Source organism: Amphiura filiformis, chromosome 6 (genome assembly GCF_039555335.1).
Source record: "Amphiura filiformis chromosome 6, Afil_fr2py, whole genome shotgun sequence".
Taxonomy (NCBI): Eukaryota; Metazoa; Echinodermata; class Ophiuroidea; order Amphilepidida; family Amphiuridae; genus Amphiura; species Amphiura filiformis.
Genome location: NC_092633.1, coordinates 76,076,011 through 76,100,147, shown reverse-complemented (window position 1 = coordinate 76,100,147; position 24,137 = coordinate 76,076,011).

The following is a 24,137-nucleotide window of genomic DNA, read 5'->3' as shown; positions in this document are numbered from 1 at the left end:
TGTTGATAATGTCTGTAACGTACTGTTTTGCAAAAATGTTGCACTAAATGGCTTAAGGGATCGGATAGCAACGTTTGCAAAGTATTTGGATTTTTTTCGAAATGCCGATATAAAAAAAAACATATTTTATGTCAATGTATTAAAAATGCATTAGGTTAGCCGAAAACCTGAACGGGCTACACCGCTCAGTCCGACACGCCGCTAGTCCGACACGCTTCTAGTACGACACGCCACTAGTCCGACTACACAAATTTCATATACTTAGGGGTGCGTCACTCCGAAAATGAAAACCACTGCGCTAGTCCGAAAAAAGCATGCGCTAGTCCGAAAATGAAAACCACTGCAACAGTCCGGCACGCCGCTAGTCCGAATCCGAAATACACTGCGCTAGTCCAAATCTGGAAAACACTTCTGCAGTCCGATCCTACACTAGTCCCAAGTTTTATAACACTGCGCTAGTTCGAAGTTGAAAAACACTGCGTTATTCCGAATCTGGAAAACACTGCGTTATCTGCTATTACAATGTTTTTCAAATTCGGACAAGCGCACTGGTTTTCAGTTTGGATTAGCGCAGTGTTTTAGACGGACTAGCGGTGTCAGACTAGGGGATGTTTCCCAGATTCGGACTAGCGCAGTGGTTTTCAGTTTCGGACAAACGCAGTGGTTTTCATTTTCCGACTAGCTGCGTGTAGGACTGGCATTGTGTATTTTCGATTCGGACTAGCTGCGTGTCGGACTGGTGAAGTGCATTTCAGATTCGGACTAGCGGCATGTCGGACTATCGGAGTGTTGGACCAGTGGCGTGAAGGACTAACGCCCTGTTCCCATGGGGGTGCGTGTGTCACAGGGGCCCCTCAAATAGCTAGAAAAATAGGATAATGATATAGATGAGCGTGGTACCAATTAAAGCCACCGCCACAGTGTGCGCAGCGCAAAACTTTCATTGATCAAGCTCATTATATCAAATTTGGATTTTATTTAAAAGTGTTTTGAACTATATATTTAGCAGCATTTAAAAACATGATTTTATGGTAAATTTTAAACAACTGTTGCATGTTATTCTCAATTAGCACGCAGATTTAATTTGTTTTGAAGTCATGAGATCTTGTAAAAAACTAACATTTGTTAGAAATGATCTCATAATTTTTTTTATTAGCAACATTAATGAGTTTTAATGTCGTCATTCACATTATCTTTTGATGCAAAGCATCGTTAAAAATACTTTACTTGGAAAACCACTTTTATCGTTAAAAATGCATTTCTAACAACTGTTGTCGTTTCGCACGCACGTTGATTTAATCTACTTTTGATGTATTCTTGAATTTTTTCCCTATATCGTTATTTCCATAAAAAATACATTGAATTTACAAATCAGATCATAAATAATACAAAGGCAATATAAATATATTGATTAGGGTGCATACAACTTATTAATTTATAATATATATTGAGCGCCTAAATTGCACATATCGAAATTTCCCAACATATATGTGTATTAAGGGTACAGCCTATAGGAATAAAGACCAATCGAACATATTATTGTTTATGCCATAATATTGTAGTCTTTCAACCCTTTCATAACTTCAGCTGTGTAACTTACGAAAATTCCCGCTAAAAAGTGGTTCTTTTAATTTTTGAAAATCTGGATCACCAGACAATAATGTTCTAATCACACTATAGACTGTGTTGACATGAGACGTCAATTGCTAGGCAATTTTGGTCATATGCCCACGGATATGTTATGTTCAGTACGGTGTACCATGAGGAACATGCTAACTTAAAATAATTTTTGCAAACTTTGATAATTTTTTACAAACTCAAATTATTTTTTACAAACTCGAATAATTATTACAAACTTTAATTTTTTTTGTTGCAAACTTTAATATAATGTATTGTGCATGTAGAGGCCCATTTATTGTCGGATTTCTGTATTTAGATCACGCAGGGGACGCACCATTAGATTCTCAGGGGTGCATGGGAGTTTGGGTCAGGCAGAATTATTTTTTGTATTTTTTTATCGCCTCCAAAGGGAGGATTTATTTTCACCGCCTTTTGTTATGTATTTAGTTATTTTTCAATTATAATGTATACCTTTATACAAAGTTGGGTGGGAGAAATTTGTTTTACTCACCAGTGAGGCAAAAAAAATTCCATCTCACTAGTGGGCGAAGTTGTTTTTTGTCTCACTAGTGGGCGAATTTTTTTTTCAAAAAACTCCCATGCCCCTTGGAAATCAAATGGTGCGCCTCTTAACAACAATTGGGAGCTATTAATACACATTAATGTTTTTAAGCAAATAAAATTCCAAAATATGGTACGTTTTCTGCCTTTGCTTGCCACGTGGTAAGCCTATGTTGAGGTTGCGATTATATGTAAAAAAAAGATGGATACCAACAAGTCGTGTGGCCGAGCGGTCTAAGACCCTTCTTTTAAAAAAATCATATCGCATCGCGCATAGACTCAATCTCGATAGCCTGAGTCTCGCTGGGAGTCTTGCTCTCTCGTGAAAGTCGAAAGTTTGCAAAAAAATATTTCAAATTATTAGAGTTTGTAAAAAGAATATTTGAGTTTGTAGAAAATCATTTCAGTTTGCAAAAAAATATTTGTGTTTGTGAAAAATTATTTTAAGTTTGCATGTCCCTCATGGTACACCGTAGTTCAGGGACCGTGCTTTTAAAAAAAAACCGCCAGACCGCAATCAGGCCATTGACCTGTGTACTGGTCATACGCTGCTCGCTCAACCATAACATCATGACTGTCCCTAATAGCTACTCATTAATAATGCGTTGCATCAGGTCATGGACTCTATTCAATAATTTTAATCCTTTCTTTGAGGTCAATAGATGAAAGGGAGACCTTGAAAAACAGATGCGTGTTTCTAGATAATATTTTATCATCCAAGCTGGTGATCTAGGATATTTCTAGGAGGCGACACTTATTAATTCATACCACTCACATCTTTCTTCATCCAATGGACTTTGGGGAACTGCTGAGATAATAAGTGGATGTTACAATCTAATTGGCTACAATCGGTATAGTTGATGATATCTGATTTTGATAATTCACTAGTAGCAGCGAAATTACAGCGCTTTGTATCCTCTGGTGCACTATATAAATCTTACATGGATTCATGTTATTTATTTATTTTATAAATATTTCTTGTAAACACAGTCTAATGTGGTGCTCACTACATGTAGAAGGCCTGGTCTGCAAATGTTCAGTGTATAAATCTAGTAAAGATAAAGCTTCATATGTTTAGTGTAATCAAATGAAATACCAAAGCTGGATATTATACAATCGTGATGCATTCCTTCTTGTTATGGATGACAAGTATTAACTTTGATATTATTATGGCAATATCCATTCCCTTCTCAATTGATTATGCTTTCTTTTCGAAAAATAAACCATGAGGCCTAGAGGCCATGATATAAACCTGTATTCGGTATGCGGAAACCTTCAACGGTTAGGGCGGCGCTTGCACTCGCATATTCGCTAAACTGCCGCCTCCTTCATTTGCCAACCTTTATCGAGGGGCGTGTTTGAGGTTTTATAGTCATACATGTAGGCCTACCATTTTTCACCCTGATGTGGCAGTCAACGTCAACGCGTTGAAGCAGCTGTTTCGTTCGCGCATCTATGTGGCGTCTTAAGCGTGTGCATGTGTACACCGAACGCTAGTAATTATTTGGCTGTGCCCAATTAAATGCTCACTGTACTGACATCACTACCACATCAGGATGAAAAATCGCATATCGCAAACCAGCCAAATTTGTCATAGGTTTGAATTGCTAATAGGAAAACCGTGAATATATGGTCTCAAACTCTGAAACATCTGAGCAGAAACGTGTCCTTTTTACTGGTTTAAAGTGAGTCTGTAGCTGTCGCCATCTTTGGAATATAATACAACATTCTCTGGCCAAACATCGGGTTAAATGTAAGTAAATAGTTAAAATCGTCTAAATTCAATAATATCAAACAGCCACGGACATTAAGTCAAGGCTACATGAGAAGTTTGGGGTAGGTCACGCATTTCCTTGGTATAAAAAACAGCCAAAAGGATGTCCAAAATTCCTCTTTTTATCACAACGCGATTTATTACGAAACAGCATTTTCATAGGGCATACGCTGGTTCTTTCAATTCTAGTTTAAAATCTGTTCGTCACATGCAGTCTGATTTGGTATCTATGTTTTCATCAAAGTCTTGGGAACTAATGTGGACAGTTGTTTTGTTTAAAAACGGATACTGTTTAAAATATCAGTATTTACGCGAGCGACATTTTGAGTGTGTAAAATGCATTGAAAATTGTCGGCTAAAGAGTGCATAAATTAAAATCGCGAACAGTAATAGCAACAATAACTATCTACATTCCAAGCGGAAACGCTTTTCATAAGCATACCACCTATTTTTGGGCAATCGCTGCAACCGAAATATGAAATTCCAGGCCATTTGTAAAAAAGAGCGTGAGCATATTTTACTATGAACTTCGGACATCACAACACATGTTTTAATTGGTGTCAGACCTATTTTAATGATACGATAATTATGCCCCCAATAATGGCTTTCATTTGAACTATTATTTGTTAAACTGCTATTTTTACTTTTTGAGAAATTAATGAATTTATCGAAAAACTCTACGGAGAGTGTCACCTTGACAGCTACATCCCTTAAAGTGTACATCGTGACTACCCCAGGTTGACCAGCACACTAAACTAACTATATACCTGAAGTTGACAATATGTCTTCAACGGTCACCCTGGGTTGACACTGCAAAAGATGTATAATGTTCATGTAGGGATGACCAATGAACCATCAACTTGATTAGAACACTCCCATAGACATGCAGGGAGCTCAACTGTGCACTGCTTGCACAGACATTTCTAAATTGAGCTCATTCTTTTATTTTTCATAATTTTTCTGTACAAATTGGAGATGTTAATGCCAATTATGTTTTGTAACTATCCTGCAAATTACAGCATCTTAACTTATTTGGTTTTTCTGTAAGTGTGAGTCAAAATTGGTCCATCGCCACAGTGCGCTTAATTGCCAGTGGCCCAGTGCAGCACTGCTCAGAATGGCACAACATATTCAGATGAATAAGATCAGGTAAACACCTTGACCTACTGAGCTGTAATTTGGCAGAATTGTCGTTATTACCTCTATCATACCCTCTGTAAAAAGGTTAAAAAAATGGACAAGTAGATCTCGAGTTAAAAATTAAATACCAGCTTCCCTTTGGAATTTCCAAACACCTTTCGAATCATGTTAAATAGACACCTTTCTGAACATAAATGTGAAGTTTCGTGCTCATTTGTTGTATTACTCACCTGATCTCAACCCTAAACATTTTCTTATATTTATACCATCTGCACTGACTTGCTGCTATACACGCACAGGAGCTGTACTTTTAAAATACGCGCCTAATCAATAATGAGTCTTTCACTCCATTGTTAAAGTACTGTGCTCCCTGTAGCATATGGAGTGACCAGGCCCTGGAGTGTGATGGTTTTGTAGCACATGACAGTATTCATTCAAGCCTATCAAGGTCAGTTATTAGCCACTTGCTGAATGGCTGGGCATTATCAGCTATCAAAGAGATACCTTATGCTGCTGCCAATCACAATAGAGGTTAAACATTTTGTTAAAACCCCAGAAGTGATATCAGGACAAAGCTGTGCATGTTGGTACTTGATTGTTTGGATTCCTATGTTGAAAATCCCTTGTAGTACATTAGTATTTTTCTTATGTGTAGTGTATATTGTTGTGGAAAAAAAGTTCACCTGGACTTTTGATTTTGTGCCACTTTGGCCATTATGGATGATTTTTGGCAAATGTTTTCTAAAAGCATGATTTCAGTGCCTCGGTTTGAAGAAATACTTAATGCTATTGACTAGTAAAGTGCCATTTCATAAGAAACCCTTTGATACTTTCACAATATGCTTGTTTCATGTTTGCATATATATTAAAATAAAGAAATATAAAAAGGTAAATATATGCTTATACCAATTTTGCTCACATTGCTATATTTAGACTTTGTCAATTTATTTCGTTCCAATGACCGGTCAGAATGGGAAACTTTGAAAATTCATAATTCGAAAAGTTTTTGACCGATTTTGACCATTTAACCACCAAAATACTTCTGTTGATGAGTTCTTTCCAGAAAACAATCTTTTGTAGCAATAGGGGCAACATGAAATTATGATGGTCATCCCTATTCATAGACATTACACGTTGGCAAGAAGTCATACGTCATATACCCTGTCTGTGTTAGCATGGTTAGTAACAGCACACGGATATATATCCAGATTTTTACAAAGTAATATAGAGTCTACCCAGTGTAATACCCTGGGTAGACGATCGGATGGGTATTTCCATTCGTGCACATAAATATATAGAGGATCAATAAAATACAGCATATAAAGCCGAATGATGCAAAACTCATTTTACAGTCGGCAGTGTTATCAAATCCGCGCTTGGGCAACTTTTGATGCTTTTCACCTTTGGACAATTATTTGTTCAATAGAGGCATCAAAAATAAAACTATGTGGTTATGCACCGACTAAAAAACGGGGTCAACATTTTGTTCTGTTTGCAGTAGCGTAGCTAGGGGTGGGGACAGGGAAAAGAGTGCCCCCCCCCCCCCGACAAAAATGAAAGAGAAAAAAATTAAAGAGAAGTGGGAGAGCAAAAAAAAAAAAAGAAACTGAGAAGAAAAGAAAAGAAAAGAAAAGAAAAGAAAAGAAAAGAAAAGAAAAGGAAAGGAAAGGAAAGGAAAGGAAAGGAAAGGAAAGGAAAGGAAAGGAAAGAAAAGAAAAGAAGCAAGGAGCATGTTTTCCTGGGTGTTTTCCACCAAAATTCACCCTGATCATGAGCATGTTAAGGGGTACTACACCCTAGCCAATTTTGTGCCTATTTTTGCATTTTTCTCAAAAATGATAGCGCATTGGGGACAAGTAAGATAGGTATATTATAGGGGCAAGGACTACAACTACTGCACTGAAAATTCAGCAACTCAATGCAAGTAGTTATTGATTTATTGATTAAATATTGGTTTTCCCTCATTTTTGACTGTAATTCCACAACTGGTTTGTGTGCTGAAATAAAATTTCCAGTGCAGTAGTTGTAGTCCTTGCCCCTATAATATACATACTTACTTGTCACCAATGCGCTCTAATTTTTGTGAAAAAGTAAAGAATATGCACAAAATTGGGCAGGGTGTAATACCCCCCTTAGATAACTCTTGCTAGGAGAAATAAGGCAGAAAAATTCATGTTATCATCAGTTTGTAATGTTTACAATGCAGAAGTGTGTCTTTTTTCCTGTTAACACAGGTGTATATAGTACATCATAACATAATACACTTTGTTTAGAATTGAATTCTCAAATTCCCCAAAATCAGTGCATAACAATGTAGTCTGTAAAAAGAGAGTACTAAATTTGCTTACTTTATGGCAACACTGCAGTTAAAATCCCCGGAGATTATTGCTGAATGATGTAAGGCCTGCTACATCAATATTCAGAAGTATAGTCCAAGTGATTATACTTTTATCGTTTGGTTTTAGACTTTAGATATGTGCCAATTTCTAGTCATTTGACTAAAATACCTTAAAATACCATTTTTGAATACTGGCAACACTTTAAATATCAAAATAGAAATTGAATTTGTTTAATATTTAACATCTAGATCAAAAACATTCAATTGTGAGATAACATGATAGACAAACATAAAAAATATGTTTAGTAATACCTAAATACAGGGGAAAAACACTCCAAGTCAAATTTAGCTCTTTTCAACAAATGTGTTATTTTCTGGCAACACTCTGCTTTACTGATATAATCCCCCAAGCCATTTATATCAATTTTGAATGGGGCATGGTCTGCTTTGTTCTAACCACAATTACAATATTCTGGGAGTCATGGCCAATAGTTTTTTTGCACCTCAAAAATAGGTCAAAATTGTCACTTTTTCAAAAGCGCAAAACTATAAGTGTTGCCAGGTCAAAAAAAGATATAAACGAACACCACATGAATAATTTAAATTTTTGTTGGAAAGTAGAAAGATGGTCCATTGTAAGGATCTAATCAAACTTTTTCTATCTTCTCGAATATTGGAGCTATGCCCCGTTCTTTATTAGGCAAATTTCAGCATTTTCAGCCTGAAATGAGCTAAAATCGCCTAAAATACATTCCGGGTCGTTACCATGGCAACGGGTAACATATGAGCGAGCAAAGTGGATTTTTACAATCTACACCCAAAGCCCTTTGGACCAACACGATAAAAAAATGTTTGACCTTGGCCAACTGTGTATGTTAATTAGGTGGGGTGACACTTAATATTCAAGGCTTGTAATTGGTAGCAAAAATGTTGACGATATTGTTTTTTACATTTCAGGAATATTACCACAACGAATGGGCATTCATGGTCCACGCAGAGTTTTCAGTGAATACAATATGAACGGTTTGCCTCGTGAAGAAATAACTATTCCAGAGGCCTTGAAGGATGAAGGATATGTGACCGGCATGATCGGCAAGTGGCATTTGGGTATGTAGGAATGAAGCATTTCGATTCATTCAGGTGAAATATTTGCGCCTTCTCGTTGAAATGAGGTACGCTCATCCCTTCATGCAAATCCATACAAAGATGTATGAAGGCGATGTATCATAATACAGGGTGAGTAAAAAAACAAAAGTCCAATAGAGAATAGAGCAAAGAATCGAAATTTATGCAAGAACCAAGTCGTACTTTCCCATTATTGAAAAATTCTATAAATGCCACACGCAATAGTCACCTTCTGTGAAAATATGAAGTGAATCGCGACTACCGTTTAATTTTCATGAGGCCTTTTGCTGCGATACCCAATTTCGTTATTTGTCCACGAGGTACCATGTATTTTGAATGAGAGCACACAATGGACGGTAAAGGCACCAGCTCTGAAACTGACTTTAATTTAAATATGGTTGATTTTTGTGTTATTTAATTATATAAATACCTCACTCGACTCCAACTCCAGTTTTTTAAATTCCCAATATGTCCAACCAGAGGAGGCTTAAAGGCATTCCTACAATGCACTATGATTGGGAAATTTGATCTTGACCTTTGACCGTTTTGCTTATAACTTGAGAACTGTACATCACAGATAGGTAAAACTATACTTTTTCTGGATCCTTGTGACCAGGGGAACAAGTTGGCAAAACTCAATTTGACAAACTTTGAATTTTTTCCCTGTATAAAGTTCGATGACCTCTATGGCGGCCATATTGGACAAAATGTTTTTGGCCCTCCCCCTGGAATTGTTCACCATACTGAATACTACATCGGAGCCAAATTTCAAACTTTTCACACAAATTTAACGATTGTTTTACTATGGTTCACCATTATGCAGCACTATTATATAAAATGTTTTAAAACCTGAAAGGTTCAACTCGGTTCTTAAATAAAAATGGATTATTTTCTCTATTGCACTTTTTTTGACTCACCCTGTAGCTCCTTTTGTTTGGCATTGTTTTGCATTACCCTTTCATCGCGTTTATCTAAGCATCGTTGTTTGCGCGTGTATTTTAATTGTCAGCGATTTTGGTGATTTTGGTGTCTAATTATATGTTTTCTTGCATGAGAAATACAACTACGCAACTTAAAAAACTGTACAAGGAACCGATGACCTCCTAATTACAATATGGTTGCAAAAGAGGGTCATCGGTTCCTTGTAGGCCTATAGTTTTTTAATTTGCGCCCTCTTGAAAGGTCTGACACATAACAAACTATACATTTATGGAATCCTCATGACCACACGAGTAATTTGATATATTACTTGACATAATTGGAGCATTCTGAAAATTTGACCCCATGTAACCTTGATTGACCCCTCCCCGGAATGCCCGGAAGTTTCAGGAGGTGAGCCCAAGCTAAATTGATTCAGAATCAATCAAAGATCCCAAAATAACTTTCAAATCTTTGTTCTATGAGTTGGTCACGAACTCTACACTACGGTGTTCTACTAAATAGTCGTTAGCTTGCGTCTTGAGAGAGTAGCTTGCGTCTTGAGTCAAAAACTGACAATAATTCGGATTTATATGTGCCGAATTATATAGCGCAGTGTATAGGCCAATCGTGTAGGTAATCTAAAAGCATATGACCTATGGTGTACCATGCTCGACTCGACACACAGCGAGGTCAGTCACCGAGCTAATCGGGGCTATATATAGTCAGTTTTCAAAGGTGCTATCCCTATGCAGCATCAGCTATACTGGGACTTGGTGCAGAAGTGAAGTCACAGGCAAGGGTGCAGAAACAAGGGTGAAGATAAGGTGAAGACTGTAACAAAATGACGAAACCAAGACTGGTGATGAACTGAGGGTGCACTATATACAAGGATTGGTGAACTACAGCAGCTTGGCACCAACAGGAAGCCTCATCTGCTGGATGGCCGGCAGGCTGACTTCCTAGAAGGCTGGTAGTGAAGGAGCCAATACTGCAGGAGTTGGTAGTTGGTTCCAGAGTCTCACGGTGCGTGGATAGAAGGAGAACTTATAGCTGTCTATTGTTGCTTCTGGTAGCTTGAACCAGGGGCGTAGCCAGCTTTCTTGGTCGGGGGGGGGCAAAATAAAATTTTGGGGGCACAGACGAAAAAATGTGCAGTTGCATCATACAATACATAGAGACTATATGTCTTCGAGCTTATATAAGGGCCTAATATTGGGATGGTGTGCGCGCGTAGCTCGAAAAAAATGGTATTTTACAATATTTTCGCCCGTTATCCGGCTAAAAAAGGCTTTATTGTTACAATGTGCGCGCGAAGCGCAGAAAATTTTGTATTTTACACTATTTTGGCCCTGAATTTTGCTAGAAAAGGGCTCCTTGCCCTTTTCTTTTCCTTTGCCCTCCTGATTTTCTCTTTCATTTTTTTGTCAGAAGGGCACTGCCCCCCTGCCCCCCGATTTTCTCTTTCATTTTTTTGTCAGAAGGGCACTTTGTCTTTTATTTTTTTGTCAGGGGGCACTCTGCCCACCCCCTGCCCCCCCCGCTGGCTACGCTACTGGCTTGAACTTAAGTTGGTGGTCATGTCTGCTGAAGTATGTAGCTGGTTGGATGATGGTGGGGAACTGGATGTTTACTAGGCCATAATGTATCTTGTAAAACATGGACAGTTGAGCAGCTAAGCGCCTGTTGTGCAGTGAGTCCCAGCCCAGGGTGTTAATTAGTGCCGATACGGATGTTGTTCTGCGGTATTCTCGGAAAACGAATCGTGCCGCTGCCCGTTGAACACGTTCAAGGCAGTCCACAGTGGTGATGGTATGCGGATTCCAAGCTTCCGATGCGTATTCAATTTGAGGGCGGTCTAGGGCTTGGTATGCTCTGGCCTTGACCTCTTGAGAACATGGTGATAGGGTGCGACGTATCAGACCGAGGGTGCGGTTAGCCTTCTGCGTGATTTTGTTGCAGTGTGCATCCCATCGAAGTTTACTGGATATTGTAACTCCAAGGTACTCATGTTGATCGACTCTAGCAAGAGGCTGACCCAGGATGGTATAATCAAAGAGGCTGGTTTTGCGTTTGTGAGTTATTTGGAGGATGGCACATTTACCCACATTGAAGTGCATAAGCCATTTTGAGGACCAATTTGCAAGCTCATTGAGGTCTTTCTGGAGTACTTGGTGATCGTCAGGACTCACAATATCTCTGTATACGATGCTGTCATCAGCAAATAAGCGCATACTAGAACTAATTTCCTCCTGGATGTCATTAATGTAGAGTAAGAACAAGGCTGGTCCAAGCACGGAGCCCTGGGGTACTCCTGATGTTACTTTCCCCCAGGGTGAGTGGGTCCCATTTACTGAAACTGCCTGGCTTCTGTTGTTAAGGAAGGAGTTGATCCATGTCAGTGTTGAACCTCTGATGCCGTAGAATTCCAGCTTGGCAGACAGGCGCAGATGGGGTACTATGTCAAATGCCTTGCTGAAATCTAGGAGGATAACATCAACTTGCCCACGTTGTTGAAGGGTGCGTGCCCAGTCGTGACAGGATGTGATCAACTGTGTCACGGTAGACAGTTTTTCGCGGAACCCATGCTGCGAGTCCAGTAGGATACTGTTGCTGTTCAGATGTCTGGCTAGGTGACTTAAAACCACATGCTCCATAACTTTACAACACAAACTTGTAAGTGAAATCGGGCGATAATTCGCAGGATCTGATTTTTGACCTTTTTTGAATATACCTGTAACAGGTGCTTGTTTCCATTGAGATGGAACTACGCCAGTGTCATATGATTGTTGGAAGAGAAAGCAAAGTGCCGGTGCAAGTTCAGGTGCAACTGTCTTGAGGAGTCTGGGTCGTATCTCATCTGGGCCACATGCTTTAGTTGGGTTTAAAGATGATAACTGCTTTTCAACGCCTTCAACTCCAATTATGAGCTCCGAAATGGATGGATATGGTGAAATACCTTTTTGTGGTATACTACATGTATCAGTCTCTTGGGTGAACACAGATTGAAAATGTGAGTTGAGTGCAGTTGCCTTGTCTAGGTCAGTGGTACAGAGTTTGGTTGTTGTCCTCAGGGTTGGAATGCCAAGGTTTTCTGTACGCATCATTTTGACGTACGACCAGAATTTTTTGGGACTCTCAGACAGGCTGTTACCAACTACATTGTTAACATAATGCTCATGGGCACTATGGACAGTTGAAGTAACTTTGTTTCTGTACTGGCGGAAAAGCTTCCAGGAAGTGCTGTTTTGTTGCTTCCTGGCACGACAGTGTAGCTTATCCCTCTTTCTCATTTGGCGTTTTATGTCAGGTGTTACCCAGGGAAGATGTCGTTTCCCACTGCTCATTTTGAGGGAACATGAGCATTCATTGCTTCAGTTAGATTGTCTCTAATTTTTTCCCAGTTTGTGTCCACGCTGTTATTTTGGGGGGCAGAGGCTAGGAACTCCTGTGTGTGTTCTTTAACATTTTGTTTCAAGTTTTCAACATTAGCACTGAGGAAATTGTAGATTTTCCTGGGTGGTTTAGATTGCTGTTTGGGTTTGAGATTTATGTTGAAGGTTACGATGCTATGGTCAGAGATACCAGGACTAACTTCAACATCACTGATAATTTGTGGGTTTGTGGTAACAATCAGGTCAAGGATGCTATTTGACACAGGACGGGTAACTTTCGTCACCAATTGGGCAAGCGAGTTTTCTAATAAGAAATTTAGAAAACTTCTGTGAACACCAGCTGTTTTGGGGTTTGTTGATGACCATGTGTCCCAGTCAATGTCTGGGTAATTAAAATCCCCTCCAATGATGACATTTGGGAATCTTGACTTGTGTTTGGAGAGCATTGTGCTAAGTGAGTTTGCCAGTTCATCCAGCGCCTTACTTTTATTATTAACTTGGGGGCCGTAATAACTGGCTAGGAAAAGTGGTATGGAGTTTGAAAATTGAAGACTAGCCCACACAATTTCACAGTTTGCGTCCATTTCAGGCATGTCAGTTGATATCAGGTTATCTTTTGTGGCTAGGAAGACACCTCCTCCATTTACATTTCTATCCTTTCTATAGATCGAATAATTTTCTGGGAAAATGGAATAGGTTGCATGGTCAGGGCTGATCTTGGATTCGCACCCAAGCATTACATCAGGATTGTGGTGTTCAACTGCTGCTCTAAATGCAGCTTGTTTCTTCATGCCCTTTAGACCGTCACAATTGACAATCATAACTTTGACTTTGTTTTTATGGTTTTTCGGTGGTGTAAATCTGGGTGACCTCAGGTTCGAGGTACATGTATCCGTGGGAGTGGAAGTGCGTGGATGTGTAGCACTCAACAAAACCTCACACTCATCAAAACTTGACTCGTTCAATGAGGAAAAGGGATTTGACACTTCAATCGACCTCGTACCAAATAAGGAACTATCAAAGTTTGGGGAACCACATTTGTAGCAGATCCAAGCAAAGCTGCTAGATTGGTTCATAAAATCACGATAACAGTGGTCAGACAGACCAACACATTTAATGTGACACCAGAATTGGCAGTTGTCACATAACATGGCTTTGGCATTGTCATCAACATCAGCCTGGCATATGCCACAAGGGAACTCAACAGTAGATGGGCCTGGGTTTGTCTCAACTTGGCCACTGAGTAACAAAATCAGCAGCAGATGGCTAATATTTGAGGAATTGAAATTCCAAACATTGGTTGAGCAACTTTGTTTTTTGGCAGCACTAACAGACATGTTTAAGCTCCATAATTCCAGAAGATTTGAATTGGAAAGGAGATTGTGATGATTTATATCAAGCTGTGACTGAGCACCGAGATGGTTGTACAAGTAATAGTCTAAGTAGAGAGTCACAAGAGACAGCAAATTTCTTATCCCTTCAGACTGCTCGGTGGTTGGAATAAGGCTACTTGTACGCATACCAATCTCAGTATAATTCAAGGGAAACATGATGGTCACAAGTGTGTGTGACTCATAATCAACATCAACATGATCATGATTAATAATAATAGATTTGATAGACATGATTGTGTTTACTGATGCACAATTGTACAAGTAAATATACCTCAGGTTTGCAGATTTCAAATCCCATGTATGCATACTAATACTAGTGGTATACTTCAGATTGTAGTGATCGGGAAAAGCACATATGTTTGGCATGCTTGTGTTACGGGTATTAAAGTATTGGGAAATGTTGAAGGGCCATGATGGAAAGCCTTCATGCGAGACAGGTTTCGTCTCAGTGAGTGATAATGGTTTATCAGTTACAACAATCAGATTGTGGATAAATAGCAGGATCGAAACCGCTATCACAGCGCACATAAGAACATGGTGGTGTTTCATAGTTCTGGTTGACATCATTACGAATTAGGCGAAAGATAATGGAATGTTCCTACCGTAGTTCACAAGATGTGGGAATGTTCGTATATCATGTATATTATTGCAAGTGACCAAGTCGATGTAAACAACAGCAAACAGGTAGTCATTTGGTAGTACGTCACTCTATACGATGAAGGAAAAAGTCTCCAAAATTGAAGTTCTCGCATGAATTATCCAACAAATCATACCAACGAGGGTGGACTGGGTATAATGGGACATAAATCCATCGAAAACAACATTGGATGGCAAACAAGAAAAGAGATTTGCGAAGATTTATATTAAATTTTCGCGGGAGCAGCAAAGGAGATGACCGATGCCTGTGACGTCATATCCAGACCAGTAGCCGTAGTCAGATGACCTTCGGCCCATTATGCGACTCGAAACTATTAAACAGGTCGATACAAAATTGCCACGCGTGGCGGTGGATTCAACCTACCATGGTGATTTCTGCCATGAAGATATCGGGGCGATGACACTGTGCCCCAAATGCCCCAATCGATTTTAAAATTGATAAAATCCTCATGAAAATTGCCGAAAACGGCTTGAGTTTCATGTCTTGGCCGTGGATCGATATTCTATTATAATTATTAATGTAGGCTTATACGTCCCGGTACGCTTGTTCGTTTTCTGCATGGCTGTTCTGTTATGAACTTACGCCCCTCTGAAATCAAGCGCATGAAAAACCTTTGGCTAACCTTAAATATATCACAATTTTTACGGGCGATTTAAAAATCTTTACGGACAAAATGCAGTAAAACATTAGACTTGCTTCAAGTCCTTTGGCGTCCATAGTTAGTGAATGTAAAATTCATGGAAGCTTTGCCACATCTTCCAAAAAATTTCTGTTTTGAAAGTTATCCTTTCCAAATAATTATTTACCATCATAACTTAATAAAAATGTATTTGACATTTGAATTGTTGAGGCCAGATAGTGGACTTTCTTATAGACTCTTATCTTACTCCATGCATGCTGTGCACTACAAGGGGTAGTGTTTTAGCAAAATGCCCACCACGCCCACAAGGCACACTTCCTCCCTAGCTCATGTTGCCCTACACAAAAAATCTGACCTGACTAAAAATTTGAGAGTGCAGTATATGATGGGCCTACTTCTACCACTGATTATACATGAGTCCTATGAAGAGCTTGAATAGAGAAAAAGTAAAGAGGAAGCCTTGATCAAGGCTATAAAACATATACACAACAAATAGCAGTCGCCGCTAATTAGTGTATTGCATTTCAAGTTAGTGTACTGGAAACAAAACCCTGGTTTTACCTAAAAACAAATCGATTTTTCTTGTAATAGCAACATCATATGGGGTACTAGAGCATGCACAAATCGTAATAAAGTGTAGAATATAGAAACTCTGTCGTATCTCATATGATAGTCATGGTATGCTTAGCCTGAGTCGCTCGGCCTATCTCGAACAAAATCACCATGCGTAGCTGTTGAAAAACGAGAGGATTCGCGGTACTATCACGGCAATTTTTGACACGAAGATATAGTGATGATGACGATGCACAGTGTCATCGCCCCGATATCTTCATGGCAGAAAATGCCATTGTAGGTTGAATCCACAGCCACGCATGGCCATTGTGTTCCCAACTGTTTAATAGTTTTTAAACGGATAATGGGCTAAAGGACATCCGACTAAGGCTAATGACATTAGCCTGTGACTGACCTCTACGATAGTCTCCTACACAGCCAGTTTGTGTCAGTCGGTCTGACACTCGTCGATCCTGTATGTTCGTGATAGCCACATACAGTCTACCTCCACGAGGGTCTACGCTGCGCTATTTAAAATCTGAATTTTGGTCACTTTTTCAGCTCAAGACGTACGCTAGTTTCTCACTACTGAGACGCTAGCTAACGACGATAATATCTATTGAACATATATGTTCAAGTGCAAGGAACCAGATCTGGTTTCTTTATACGAAATCATTTACGGGAGATATTCATCATTTTGTACCCCGGTATCCAAAGATTTATCGTCTGAATATCAATCGTGCATAGCACATTTACGTGTATCGATCCCGTGTATTCATTTCAGTGTCTCTGGTTGTATAATGTAATTATTAACCGGGCGATGTCGATGTGCGATGTGAACCATCTCATTTTATTTATCACAAGGAAATCTTCGTGGTCAATAGGGCCTATTATTATCATCACACTCGACTCACTCGCGTGAAAATGGTGGCTACATGTAGAACGGCGATAACCACCCGAGAGGTCACTGCAATGCTACTGGAATACACAGTGCCCAGCAAACACAAAAACGTTTTAAAAACGGTTTAAATAAGTTATATTTTGGCTTTTGGTTTAGTTAAAAACGTTTTAATAACATGTCGGGTTATATAAAGGTCATGATAACGTTTTAAAACGTTTTGTATGAAAACACACTACAACAATATTTTTAAATGTTTTCCAAAAATGTTTTTGTAAACTATTTTTGCAAACATTTTGCCAAATATTGTGTCAATACTTAAATAACATTATGTTAAAATATTTGAACCCAGCAAACACAGAAATGTTCTTAAAATGTTTTTTCAAAACCTTTTAATAACATTTAAATGTCGGGTTATATAATGGTCATGAAAACATTTTTCGCAAAATATTTTTTCAACCCCAAAGTAACATTCTGTTTAGAATGTTTTGTATCAAGTTTTCAAGAATGTTTTTGGAATGTTATTAAAACGTTTTTATACCCTTTATATAACCCGACATTTAAACGTTTCCTGTAAAACATTTTTGTTTATCAAAAAATGTTTTTTTAAGTTATGAAAACGTTTTATACTCTTTTATATACCCGACATTTAAACGTTTTCTGACAACCTTTTATTACCTTTTACGAATGATGTCAAAAACATTTTGTGTTTGCTGGGTGTCTACACAGAGAAGATGTTCCTTTCATCTTTTGTGGTCTACACCAGCAAAACAATTCCTTGTTCCTTGTATTACCTTTTACGAATGATGTCAAAAACGTTTTGTGTTTGCTGGGTGTCTACACAGAGAAGATGTTCCTTTCATCTTCTGTGGTCTACACCAGCAAAATATCCATTGATGTGACCATTTGCAGGTTGGGTCAAGCAAATGACATGTCACCGTACTGCTACTTTGTTTATTATATAGCCTCTTATATTGCCTTTACAGGTACCAATGCTCGCAATCACAACGATGGGGAACATCTGCCGTATAACCACGGGTTTGATTACGTTGGCACCAATGTGCCGATCACCAATTCTGGAAGATGTGACGAAGAAGAGGTACCATTCATCGTTTGAAATAATAATAATAATAGTAATAATAATAATAATAATAAATGAACTGCCTTGTTCTTAGTCCAGCCAAAATATGGTTGGACTCTTGTATTTCAGCAGTTTCTGCTTCTTTTTTCTGTCAACATTTCTAGGTCATAGAGCCTTCATTATTTGACCGATTATAACCATTATTATGTCTTGATGAATCAAGATGTGTGAAAATATTGGATCCAACACATAATAATGATAAAATTGGATGCTTTACCCCCAATATTTATTGGTCTCGCTATGAATTTTAAAATATTAAACTCGACTATGACTCATACAATATTTTAAAACTCATAGCTCGACCAATAAATATGGGCTCAAACGATCCAATTTTGTATCAAACTTGGGCAAAAGCTCCACTGCCCAAGCTTGTACATTCGACATGACCCATTTGGGGTCAAACGTCACGGATGAGTAATTTTGGCTAAAAATGTGATTTTTACCAAAAATGCTTCTCCTGCAGATTACATGGTACAGTAATGAGATTTGGGCATTGACCTTGACTATAGCCGGGGCCTATGGTGTAAACATAGATTTGGAGTAAAAGTTCATTAAGGGGATATTTCCGGCACATAACCAAATACCTTCAAAATGCTTCTTTTCCTACAGATTACATGATACAGAGATGCGACTGATACATCCGCATTGACATTAGCTGGTGTCTATGGGGTAAACACAGATTTTGAGTCCAAGGTCATGCAGGAGTCAAATAGGGTTGATTACTGAAAATCGGCTTAAAATTTACTATTTGATGCATAATTATTAAGTTCTGTGATCATCAGAATAAGGCTAAAATGGCTCTAGCATTAGTTCCATATTGGGTTATAATCAGATTTGTCATAAACATGGGGAGGGGTCTGTTTTGGGTTAAAAGGGGTAAAATTCTAAAGTTTGTCCAATGTGTGATCCTTATATGATTCAAAATATGATGGAAGTCATTTCAAGGTCACAAGAGGTCAACCAAAGGTCAAAATGGATAAAAGTTTGTCCAATTTAAATGAAAATTAGTATGTGCTGTTGATATGATTCAAACTTGATGGAGGTCATTTCAAGATCATCAGAGGTCAACCAAGGTCAATTTATTTTATTAGCTAGATTGTTGTTAAATCTAGTGCCTACCTGAAAAGTCAAGTTTGTCGAAAGTCATTTCAAGGTCATCAGAGATCATTTCAAGTTCACGGCTGGACTTCGTGGTCCTACAAGACCGCATCATATCTAGTTGGCATTGTATCCTGTCATTTTATATCCAAAAGATTTGTTTGTATACGCTATAATGAAGGTCACGCTATAATAACGGTCAGAAATAAAGAAATAGTTCGCATCTGACAATCATGTCAATCAACCTCCCCATTCGCTACTTGCACGGTTCCGCCATTATGCACTATGTGCGGGAGAGCCTCGAACTGGCAGCATACATGAATGGGAATTGAACTAGTCATAACGTTCTGTGTAAGGTTACATAATTCTTCCTTTCATGTATGCTGCCAGTTCGAGGCTCTCCCCGCACATAGTGCATTATGGCGGAACCGTGCAAGTAGCGAATGGCCCATGATTGGTGAGTAGCGTGTAGGTTGATTAATCTGATGTCTTCATCTGAGAAAACGAATCGCAGAAGTTGGCGGACGGTTTGTTTGTTTGTTTGAAGGTGAAACACCAACCATAGGGCACGCTGTTTTGCGGCTGCGTTCATAAATTTCAACTAGATTCTTTAATTCGACTTTTATCATGCATAACCAGACCTCTTTTCTCATTTTTGTTTTTATTAATAGTGGCATCGAGAGAAACCTGATCCGTATGGGTGCATTCTGTACGACAACGCCACCATTATTCAACAGCCATATTCGCATTACGGCCTGAGTGAAACGTTCAGAGATGACGCTGTAAGCTTCATCAGAGCTTCTCAAGAGCCACCGCCCCCTCACAGGAAACCTTTCTTCTTGTATTTTGGCTTGCTCCAAACACACGTTGATCTATATAGTAGCGATGAAGGGTTCAGAGGCTCATCCAGAAGAGGTATATTTTCATTAACCTATGCGATTTGATCTATTTCATTTCCCCGTCATCTTACGTCCGTGGTTGGACTTAATGTAATCGCTAAAACAAAAAGGGCTGCCCTCCCCCAAAAAAAAAAAACTTTAAGATGCAAAAGGAGTTTTTCAAAGTTCGCCGATGAGCATGCCTATTCGCGCCGATATACCATGTAATGCGGGGTCGCGTCGATCGTTGCGTCTTCGACCTGACATGTCTGAAAAGTTGAGCTAATTTCAACTCCACTCCTCTCTGCGCCAAATTCCAAGTGTTTCTAGACGGCTGTTAGAATACGGACATTTTAATGCTAATTTATTGCACATTCTAAGCATGCTAAGGAAGCCAGATTACCTTTTTGAAATAATTAACAGAATATATGAATATTAACTGTACATCATATATAACGATTCGTGATACGTACCAAGCGTGCTACAGTTTATGTGGTTTAGGAAGCAGAGAATTTCATTTTCATTTTATGTACGCCAAAATATTTTTTTAATTTAGAGAAAATGAAGACTGAAAAGATGGTGAAATTTCTATGTAAAAATGCATTCGATTACAAAGATTATTGTTTCGTTTCCATGGTAATCTAATCTTTTATTTTCTTAAATATAATGTGAATTTTTTATATAAATGGAAAAACCCAGAACGTCTATACAAGTTGGCTCCATACTGATCTACATAGCCACGTGCAGTCCGCACGGGTATGGCAAGCCAAGGGGGCCAAAAGCGTGGAACAGCTACGCGTAGCTTCTTTCTCGTTACGAGCAGCTGTTTGACCAATCAAAATAGTCCAATTTAATCACGTGGTTGGGTCGTTAGCTGCGCGTAGTATAGCTATAGGTATCCTCTTTCACAATTATTATCTTGTAATTTATTTACGGAATTAGCATAGATAACGAACGGGTAAAGGAGGCCAAATCACAGCACGTGTCAAGAGAACATGTTGCTAATGCCTGGCTAAAATGACACAAAGCATATTTATTTAGTGTTTCCAAGTTTACACCGTGTTTAATAGCAAGTAACTTTATACTCGGGCTGTATTAGCGGTGCAGGGGATATGAAGGTCAAACAACAACTACTACTGATGTAAAGCGCTGTGTAAAGATATTGCAGGGAAAGCGATATCACATGCCACTGTGTAAATATGGAGAGAGTAAAATGGGTCATCATTTTTTTCGGAACGGGGGGTTCCTAAATTTACAAAAAGTCGGCGTCAATAAATTGCGGCCCTCACTATTTCGGCATCAAAATGTTATGACCCCCGACTCCCACCACCGATACACCTTACCCCCTAGACAGGCTAAAATTGTATTGAAATCAGTCTTTTTGAATACAATAAACACACTATCTGTAGTCATCTTGTGACTCCCTACATTTTGTCATTATCAATTTATGACCCCCCCCTCCCCTTATTTTTCTTTCCAAAAAATATGACCCCTATATTTGGGATCCCCTTCCGAAGAAAATGATAGCCCCCTAAATATAGAACAATCATCATTCTGTTCAGATATTACTTCAATAGCACCTATACCTACCATTTTTTGCTGATATACTACAGATATTTTCATTTACAAAAATTAACAACGTAATATTTGTGAGAGAGGATGTTTACATCAGCTCCACGTGTTTAAAACCGCGAATCTGATTGGTTAATAAGCTGCACGTAACGAGAAAGAAGCTGCGCGTAGCTAGTCCCACGTTCTGAGCCGCTTAGCTTGCCATACACGGGCAATCCGGAGAGTCAAAATCGATCATGTGTTGTGCATGTATAATAGGCCCATGTATTGTCGTATTCATGTATGTAGACACGAATTATCAACAATTTAGCGATATAATACACATTAATGTTTTTAAGCAGATAAAATTCCAAAATATGGTACGTTTTCTGTCTTTGCTTGTCACGTGGTATGTTGAAGTTGCGATTATATGTTCAAATTTCAAGATGGCTACCACGCACCAACAAGTCAGGTAGCCGAGCGGTCAAAGGCGATGGAAGTAGCCGATACTGTATATCCGTGATATCGGCGTGTGTTCGAGCCCTACCTCTGCCGAACTTGATTTTCATGATGCAGTCATGGTCCATGGCAAAGGCGATTCGACCTTTGTGGCATTAAACCCAGTTAACAGGAAATTAATCCAGTAAATCGATTCAGTAAAGCAAATAAGCTCATGCATTCGATCACTAACGGCAACAAGCTTCGGTCGATTACCCCAGCTGCAGCGTGTGTAAACTCTAATTTGCATAGAGGCTGTACGTGAAATTATTGATTGGCTCCAAACAAAGGATTTGAACCGGTGCACGTAATCATGGCGCAGTGCAGTCCATTCAATCAAATGTTGTCATCAACCTATTTGATCGCAGTGCATTGTTATGTGTGTGAGACGAACTGTCGCGGTTGATTGCAATCAAACAAACAATGTCTTATGTATTACTTTGTTCCGTGATGAAAATCGTGATGTTTTATTCAATCACTCTTGAAAAATGTATTTCTTTTGTAGGCCTATTACTTTGTTTTGTGATGAAAATCGTGATGTTTTATTTCATCACGCTCTAAACAATAATTATAGTTACATGCATTTCAAGAAAAAAATCTTATTAAAACGGTAGGCCCTATGTTGTTTAGAAAAATGTAGAAAGTGATGATGATGATGATGTCGATGATGATGATGATGATGATGATGATGATGATGATGATGATGATGTCTCCAAAAGTATCCCGGTTTGTTTTTCTTGCCCTAAATCGTGCGTATCTATTAATAAGGCACTTCAATAATCAATAATCAGTCACGTGACGGCCTCCACTAACTAGCTACTAACTTGGGTTTATGGGCGCTGATATTTCATGTTCACTGTCACTTATTTATCAGAAAAGTGCGACCATTTGTCAATCACCTACAGTACCCAATTTCGGCATACTATATCAGAAACTCATCATGATGATTGCCAGAGAATAGTTAAAATGTAGCTTGTACCGTTTTTTTGTGGCATCCTTCAGAAGTGAGCGGTCCGATACCAATATTTTCGGTCAAATCTCCATTCAATTAACACGGGGAGTTGGCTAGCTATGCCTTGCCCTCACTCATATTTTACAAAAGTGCGACTATTTCTGAACATCTAACCTAGCTGTAATTTTAGGTCATGTTAGAGAAATATATTTGCTAGAAGTTTGGAGAATACCTAACATATTGGCTGGTTATTTTTCACACAGTGATGTTAACTAGCCAAGTGCCCATTCTTCCAACGTAGATCATTTGTAGGGGTCACGCGTCAATGGTGAGAGCACTGTGTATTGTGTATAGGAAAACGGACAGTAACTGCAGTATGTATATTAGGGAAATGTGACTGTACAAACTCATGTATGGCGCAGAGAGTAGTATTTCAACTCGTGATAGATGTTGCGTAGGCATGTTAAGTGTGTGTCGTGTAGGTGTGTGTCGATTGACAGGGGGGGCATAGATATCTTTTTGACATGGGGGATGTGGTATGAAAACTGTTTTGAAGTATAATGAATCCATCCCATATTTGCCATATTAAAGCTAAAATGGGGAAATATGGTGCAAAACAGGAATGAATTCATGCGAAGAGCGTAAAAGTTTTAGGCTAAAATTACCAAATGAGATTAATTTGGTTAGAAACCCACATACAGGCGTCAACATTGGAGGGATGATTGTATTATATGGACCATCCCCCTTATTAAAATACGGGGGGTTATAAATGGTGATGCTCGCGATGACCAAGCAGGTGCAGATTTAAAAAACGATCTGCCACATCATCTTTCCCGTCTACAAAAAAAAGCTTATAAAGGTGGTTGCGTCTGCCATTTCTCAGTCAAAGGACTTGACGTTAAGGGGTCGGATAACAACGTTTGCACAGTGTTTTTGTGAGACATGACAGCACATCGATCCGACATACCGAATTACATTCTGATACGAGGAATGTCCTTCTGATACC